General features: G+C 61.8%; 1 pseudogene; it reads right to left on the bottom strand.

Moving 5' to 3' along the window:
* Positions 1-253: 253 nt before the first annotated feature.
* LOC136302865 (Fc receptor-like protein 3) lies at positions 254-4,766 on the bottom strand (annotated as a pseudogene).
* Between the last annotated feature and the right edge of the window lie 2,180 nt (positions 4,767-6,946).

Below are 6,946 nucleotides of genomic sequence, written 5' to 3'. Positions count from 1 at the left end.
TTCTGCAGACTCAGGCAGGCAGTGGCTGATCTCAGCACTGCCAGCAGCACCTTCTCCGCAGAGACATTCCCGTGGGTGATTTTCTCCTTCTTCTGGGTAGGGGGGGAAGAGGGCTCAGGACCCTCAGTGTGGCTCCACACACTGGGCTGGGCTGGTGCCAGCACACTGGAGTAGTGTGGCTGCCCATGGGTGGGGTCCCTCGCTGCCCCCCAGTTCCCCCAGAGCCCCCCAGTGCCCACTGGAGCCCCAAGTGTCACAGCACATTCCCATAGGTGTCACTGAGTTCCCGCTGTCGCCCATGGGGGTCCCCGCAGCTCCACGTAGGTCACCTGGGGATCCTGGAGCGTGGTGGCACGGGGGGACGCTGCGAGAGACACTGGCTGTGGGATCTGGGTGGGGGTGACACTCATGGGTGACGTGTCCCTGTGTGTGTGTCCCACCCTGTACTCACCCCCCATCTGCCTGGTGCTCACGACGTGGGTGTACAGCAACTCCCCCTCCTCTGGGGAGGCCGGGGATCCGGGGGGGCCCTGCGGGGATAAAGGGGATGTGTGGGAGGGAATGGGAGGTCTTGGGGTTGGGGTAAAAGGGGACAGATGTGGTTTGAGCCCCCCACTCACCTTTCCTGCTGCTTCCTGGACGCTAGAAAGGAAAGAGGGGAAAGGTAACTCTGGGGTCCCCAAGGCCCCCTCAGAAATCCTGGCACCCTCCTGGACCCTCAATTTCTCCCAGGACCCCTGATCGTCCCTGATGCCCCCCAGAACCCCTGAACCACCCAAGTGCTCTGGACCTTGTGAGTGCCCAGAAGCCCAATGCTGGCAAGGAGGGGGACCCTCCAAATTTCTCCAAGGTCACAGAAAGAAGCCCCAACATCCCTGCAAGACATTCCCACACCACCCCAAATCCTTGAGGACCCTGAGCAAAGGTCCTGAGCACTCAGCAGCTGTGCGTGTCACCCATCACCCTAACATTCCAGGTGGCCTCCCACCTCCCCAGGGCTCCCATTGCCCCCATTGTCACCCACCCATGTTGTTCCACCGGTGCCAGGCCGCAGCTGCACCCACGAGCAGGACCAGGAACAGGAGGGACACGCCAACCCCTGTGGCCACTGCAGGGGACAGAAGGGACACGTCAGGGTCACCTGTCACTCCAGGAGCCCTGAAACCCCAGTGACCCCATGTTACCCCACCTCTGCTCCAGTGTCCACGTGGTGTCACCTCCAGGGCCAGCTCAGGGCTGAGTGCCCGGAACACGCGGTGCCTGTCCTGTCCCAGCTGGTTGGTGGCCACGCACTGGTAGGTGCCCGAATGTCCCACACTGACATTCCCAAGATCCAGGATGGGACCCTGGGCCACCACCTGCCCATCACGCAGCCAGGTGAAGTTAACAGGAGCTGAGCCCACCTGCACTGAGCAGCGCAGGGTCACGGGGTCACCTGCGTGCACCTGGTGTGACAGGGGACCAGGGCTGATGGTGGCATTGGCCACAGGCACTGTGGGGACAGAGACCAGGCTGAGGCCAGGAGCAGGGGCTGTACCCGGCCTGGGGGAATGAGGGAGTCTGTGTGGTGGCACCTGGAGACAGAGGGTCTCCTTCAGCCAGGACAGTGATCCCGTGGGGGTGGAGCCATCATGTGCTGTGGGATGAGGGCATGTGATGGATGAGGGGTGAGGGATGAGGATGGGATGAGTCTGAGGTGAGGACGGGATGAGGGCGGCTGTGTCCAAGTGTGGTAATGGCTGTCACCTCGTGGGGGGCACGGAATGGCGTGGGTGGGATGTGATGGGTCTGATGAGGCAAATCAACGGGGGCATCACCCCAATGCCAAGCGACTCACTCCCCTGGAGAGTCACGCTCAGTAGGGTGAATGTGACCTGATGGGGAGTGGGACGTGTGACAGGCGGCATTAGGGATCCATGGCCTGGATGTCCTGGGTGGGGACACCTGGAGCCAGACGGTCCCAGTTCCCCTGGGCTGTGACAGCCAGGGGTGGGGGCTGTGACCTGGGGTGGGTTGGGGATGGTGTGGAGGGTTGGGGTGGAATGGGAATGTGTGGAATTGGGGATGCTGTGGGTGGGATCACCCTCAGCCCAAGGACAGTGAGGTTCAATGTGGGGCTCTTGGCCACACTGTCCCCATCACTGGCCCAGCACTGGTGTGGCTGTTCTCCTAGTCCCCAAAGTGCCACAGCTCCAGGTGGGGGCTGGCACCCAGCAGTGCCTCTGAGCCCCTCCGGTGCCAGGTGAAGGACAGAGGACCTGTCCCTGTGGCCACTGCACAGCTCAGCACCAGGCAGTCACCCAGTGCCACCTGTCCCCCAGGGGGCTGCACTCCCCCCTAGAGTGGGACACCTGCGGGTGGACACACGAGGGATTGGGGACATGGGATGAGGAGTGGGGAACACCAGGGAGCAGTGAAGGACTTAGGGAGGGGGAGGATCAGAGAGGGATGGGGGGATCCCTGTGAGGAAGAAGGGGGCCCAGAGATGGGAGAGAGGCTTGGAAAAGGCTGGAAGGGACCCCAGAGCAGGGTGAGAGATTCAGCCAGGAGACACATAGAGAGGGTTGAAGGGAGCCACAGGGAAGGTTTTGGGGACCCAGACAGGGATAGTGGGACCTGTGGACAATGGAAGGACCTCAGAGAGGGAGAGGTGCAGCTGGGGAGGGGTGAGGGGACCTGGTGAGGGATGCAGGCAGCAGGGAAGGTGATGGGAGGACGCAGGGAGAGCCCAGGGAAGGCAGGGCAACACACAGAGGGTTGAGCAAGGATGGGAGACCTGGGATGGCTGTGGGGGCTCCCCGTGCCCATCCCCGCACTCACTGTGCACCGTGACGTGGAGCCGGGCGCTGCTCTTCCGCACAGTCCCCTCCTCGGAGTGCACCTGGCAGCTGTAATTCCCCGAGTTGGAGACCCCCACGGCGGGCACCAGGAGCTGCGGGGACACCTGTGGGCCCCCCACCAACTGCCCGTCCCGGTAGAAGAGGTGCAGGAGGGGGGCTGGGGGCCGCAGGGGGCTGGGGGTGCTGAGGCAGCTGAGATTGAGGGGGGACCCCTCGATGGGCTCCGGGGGACCCTCCAGCACCGGCACCGTGAAGAGCTCTGGGAAGGAGAGGAGAGGTGAGGGCTGTGACTCTGAGTCCCCCGGGAAGTGACTTTGGGGGTGTCAGGATATTGGAGTTCCAGCAGTGGGGGTGCTCACCGTGCACTGTCACTGTCACTGGTATTGACAGTGACAGTCCGAAGCTCATCAAGGCCCCGCAGTGGTAGCGGCCACTGTGGTTCAGCTGCAGGGGGGACAGGGACAGCTCGGTCCCAGTGAGGAACCCTCCAGGATCCTTCCCGTCCTGGTAAAATCGCACCCTGCTGACCGACATGTCCTGCCTGACCTGGCAGCGCAGTGTCACCGTGTCTCCCTCCAGCAGTGTCTGTGCTGGCACCTGCAGCACCAGCCGGTCTGTGGGACAGGAGAGTCCCTTCAAACTGAGTGGCACGGGACTTCTCCAAGTTGGATGCCCATGGCACCGCGGACATCTGGGTGGAGTCTCCATTGCACAGGAGGATCCCAGGAACACCAGGAGACGCTCCGTGGCACAGATGTCACCACGGGGGCCCCATCACACGGGGATGCACTGGGATGACCCTGAGTGCAGGGGACAGGCTCTAGCCACACGAGCAGTGTAAGGCGACACTTGGAGTGGAGCCCACGCAGACCCAACAAGAGGCCACCCTGATCATTTAAGATCCCCCCTCACCATTCATGACTCTCAAGGCAGGGCTGGACCCACTGCCAGGTCTGTCACATGTGTAGTTGCCACTCTCGGTGACAGTCAAGCGGTCGCTTCTGTTCTGCCCCCAACGCTGCCCGTCCTTGTACCAGGTGGTGTCACCGGTGGTCCCCGAGCCCTGGCAGGTCAGTGTTACCTGGTCCCACAGCACTGCCGGCCTCCAGGGGGGCTCCACCAGGAGCTGGGTGGTCTGGGCACCTGCAGGTGACAGGGGACACCAGCCTGCCAGGGCCATTGCATGGGGCTGGGGACAGCGGGGTGGGGACATGGCATCCCCTGGGGACTCACCAGCGAGGCCGAGGGTGTGGGCTAGAAGGGAGAAGGGACAGGGTTGGGTGGGAACAGCAGCACCTGGGGGACATGGTGTGGTGTCTGTCCCCAGACTGTCTGCAGTGGGAACACTGGTGTAGCACAGAGATCTTGAGGACAGGGACACCTTGGTCACCCTGGGCTGAGGCAGGACATGGGGACACTGTGGACACCCCATTCTCCTCCAGGTCACCACCACCATCCTCACGGCCCTGGTCCCATCAGCAACATCCCCATGGCCCGTCATCCCATTCTAATGGAACTCATCCCCACAGCCCATCTGCATGGTACATGGCCCTTGTCCCTGTTCCTGCATCCCTGTGCCCCTGTCCCTGTCCCCACAACTGCTACAGCCCCAAGGTTCCTTTGCCACATCCTTGTCCCCACATTTCTCTCCCCCTGTTACTGTCCTCACATCCCAGTTCCCCTCTTCTTGTCCCCCTTTTCCTGTCCGCACAGCCACCCCTCTCCTCTGCTCACACTGGGGTCCATGCCCATGCACTGGCTCTGCTGGCCTTGGGGACCTCAGGGGACATCCCAGCCCCCCCGTGCCCCCTCCCCACCGGTCTCTGCCTCACCAGGGCCCATCCCCGGGGTGTCAGGCCCGTGCCCGGGGCACTCACCCCACAGGAGCAGCGCCACCTTCCCGGCCATCCCCGTGTCCCCGGCCATGTGCACTGGCTGTCACTCGCTGCTGTGGCCACCGGTCCCCTGGGTGGCGGCTCTTCGGATGAGGAGGAAGGAAGAAAGGTCACACCTCGTCCCCACGTGTAGGTGGCCCTTGGTGGGGGATGGGTGGAGACACAGCAGGGGACAGGCTGGGGACATTATGGGATAGTCTGGGGGCTCAGTGGGGGATGGTGTTCCCAGGAGTGGGGGCCTCAGGGGATGTGAGGAACCAAGGCCGGGTGTCCAGGAGAATGGGGGTCCAGGGGAATTGGGGTCTCCATGTCTCAGGTGATTCAGGGATGGGGGTCCTGCAGGAAAAGGTTTCCCCAGAGGTTTTTGGTCATGGAATATGGGTCCCAGGGTTGGGGGTCCAGGGGAGAAAAGGGGACCCTTGAAAATTTGGGTTCTATGGGAACAAGCAGCCCATGGGATGGGATCAAGGCAATGGTGGTCCTGGGCAATGGGAGTCCTGGAAGGGGGGTCCCAGGGAGCAGAGACCAAGGGAATGGGGGTCCCATGGTTGGGTTCCCAGGGGAATGGGGGTCCCAGGGATGGGCAGTGGCTGGGTGGGCACGGGGGTCTCCGGTCCTGCCCTGGGTGCCTCAGATTTTGGGGTGACTCAGAGCCCAGCACAGCCCCCACAGTGTGCTCATGGCCAGGGGGGCACCCCAGGGTGGAGGCTCTGGGTCTGTGCCCCACACACCCCTGGGCTTTTCCCATCCCCCCATTTCCTGGCTCAGCCATCCCAGGGAACACCTGAGCAGGGAACGGTGGGGGGATCCCAGGAAGGGGCCAAGGGGGCTGGGGGGTGCAGGCAGTGTTTGGGGGCTGTGGGGGATGAAAGATTTTCACTTTCTCTTTCCTGCAGCAGAAGGAAGAGGCCGTTTATGCTGAGCTGAGGCCGTGGGTTCTGTCCTGGGGGACACATCCAGAGGGGTCCTGCCCTGAGGGAAAAGGGCTCCTCTGCTGTGGTGACACCTGGGTCGTGTCCCAGGGTCTTGTCCCAGGGGATTCCTCGTTCTGGGGGTGCCACATCCTTGGGGATTCCTGTCCCAGAGGTGGCACATCCTGGGGGGCCGTGAGCATTCCCGCTGTCCCCAGTGGGTCCCTGTGACCTCTGGGCTGCCCAAACTTAAGGGGGCATCTAGTGGAATCTTGCCCTGATGATGGTAAATGCCAGGCGAAATTTGCTTGTATTCCCTGTTGCCCAATTGGCTGAGACAAAATTAGACACCCAGGAAATAAAGGCAAACGTCTTTTCCCACACCCTTTTTTCCCACTAAAAAGAAAATCACCAAAATCAAACAGATAACATGCAAAATTGTCTGGTCGATATAATCCTTTTAATTGCTACTCTCCCAAAAAGTCACTCATAATAAAAGCACAAACAAATCCCACAGAAATGAAACTTTCTGGTTCAGTTTAGGTGCCCATTGGATTCTGGCAGCTTTAGAGCTGCTGCAAAGGTGACAATTCTGTGGCAGGAAAAGGCCTGGCTGTGGTTTGCTGGGCCCTGCAAGAAGCACAAAAGCCAATGGGAGCCCAAGCAGTGGCTCTGCGAGGGCCTTGGATGGTTTTCAGAGCAGGGCTGGCTGCAAACCCCCCTGCAGGGGCAGCTGTGAGGGAAGCAGTCCGGAAATGCAGCAATTGATCATTTTGTCCCTCTCAGCAAGGGGCTGAGAGAGCCCCAGAAGTTCTGCAAATCCCACACCCATCTGCTCAACAACCTGACCGGGACCCTCCTCCTTCTTGTCTCAAACCTGCAGCCCTTTGGAACCTCTTGGAAAGAATATTTGGGTTCTGGCTGCAGCCACCAGACCAGAGGGAAAAGTGTGGCAATGTTGAGCCGGGGCTCTGCCCACAGTCATGGTGTGGCTCTGTGGAATGACCTTGTATCGATCCCAGGTGTCCCCAAAGCTGCTCCATCCCTGCCCTCCTCACCTGCACAGGGCACGGGGAATGGACAGGGCTCTGCCCCGCCCCTGCCCCGCCCATTCCGAGTGCCCAAAGCTGTGGGGGCGTCACCCTGGCCACGGGCTGTCCCGACACATGGCGACAGTGGCTTGGGACACGCTCTCACAGTCGGTTCAGACACGCCGTGACAGTCCCGGCACTTGCAGCGCCATGGCAGCTGGGGCCCTTCCCCGTGCTCTGGGACCACCGTGCCGGTCCCTCCTTTCCGC

Source organism: Chamaea fasciata, unplaced genomic scaffold (assembly GCF_029207755.1).
Source record: "Chamaea fasciata isolate MVZ Bird 193981 ecotype frontalis unplaced genomic scaffold, bChaFas1.0.hap1 SCAF_31, whole genome shotgun sequence".
Classification (NCBI taxonomy): Eukaryota; Metazoa; Chordata; class Aves; order Passeriformes; family Sylviidae; genus Chamaea; species Chamaea fasciata.
Note: the sequence above shows the minus strand (reverse complement) of the source record. Positions and strands in the feature narration are given on the sequence as shown.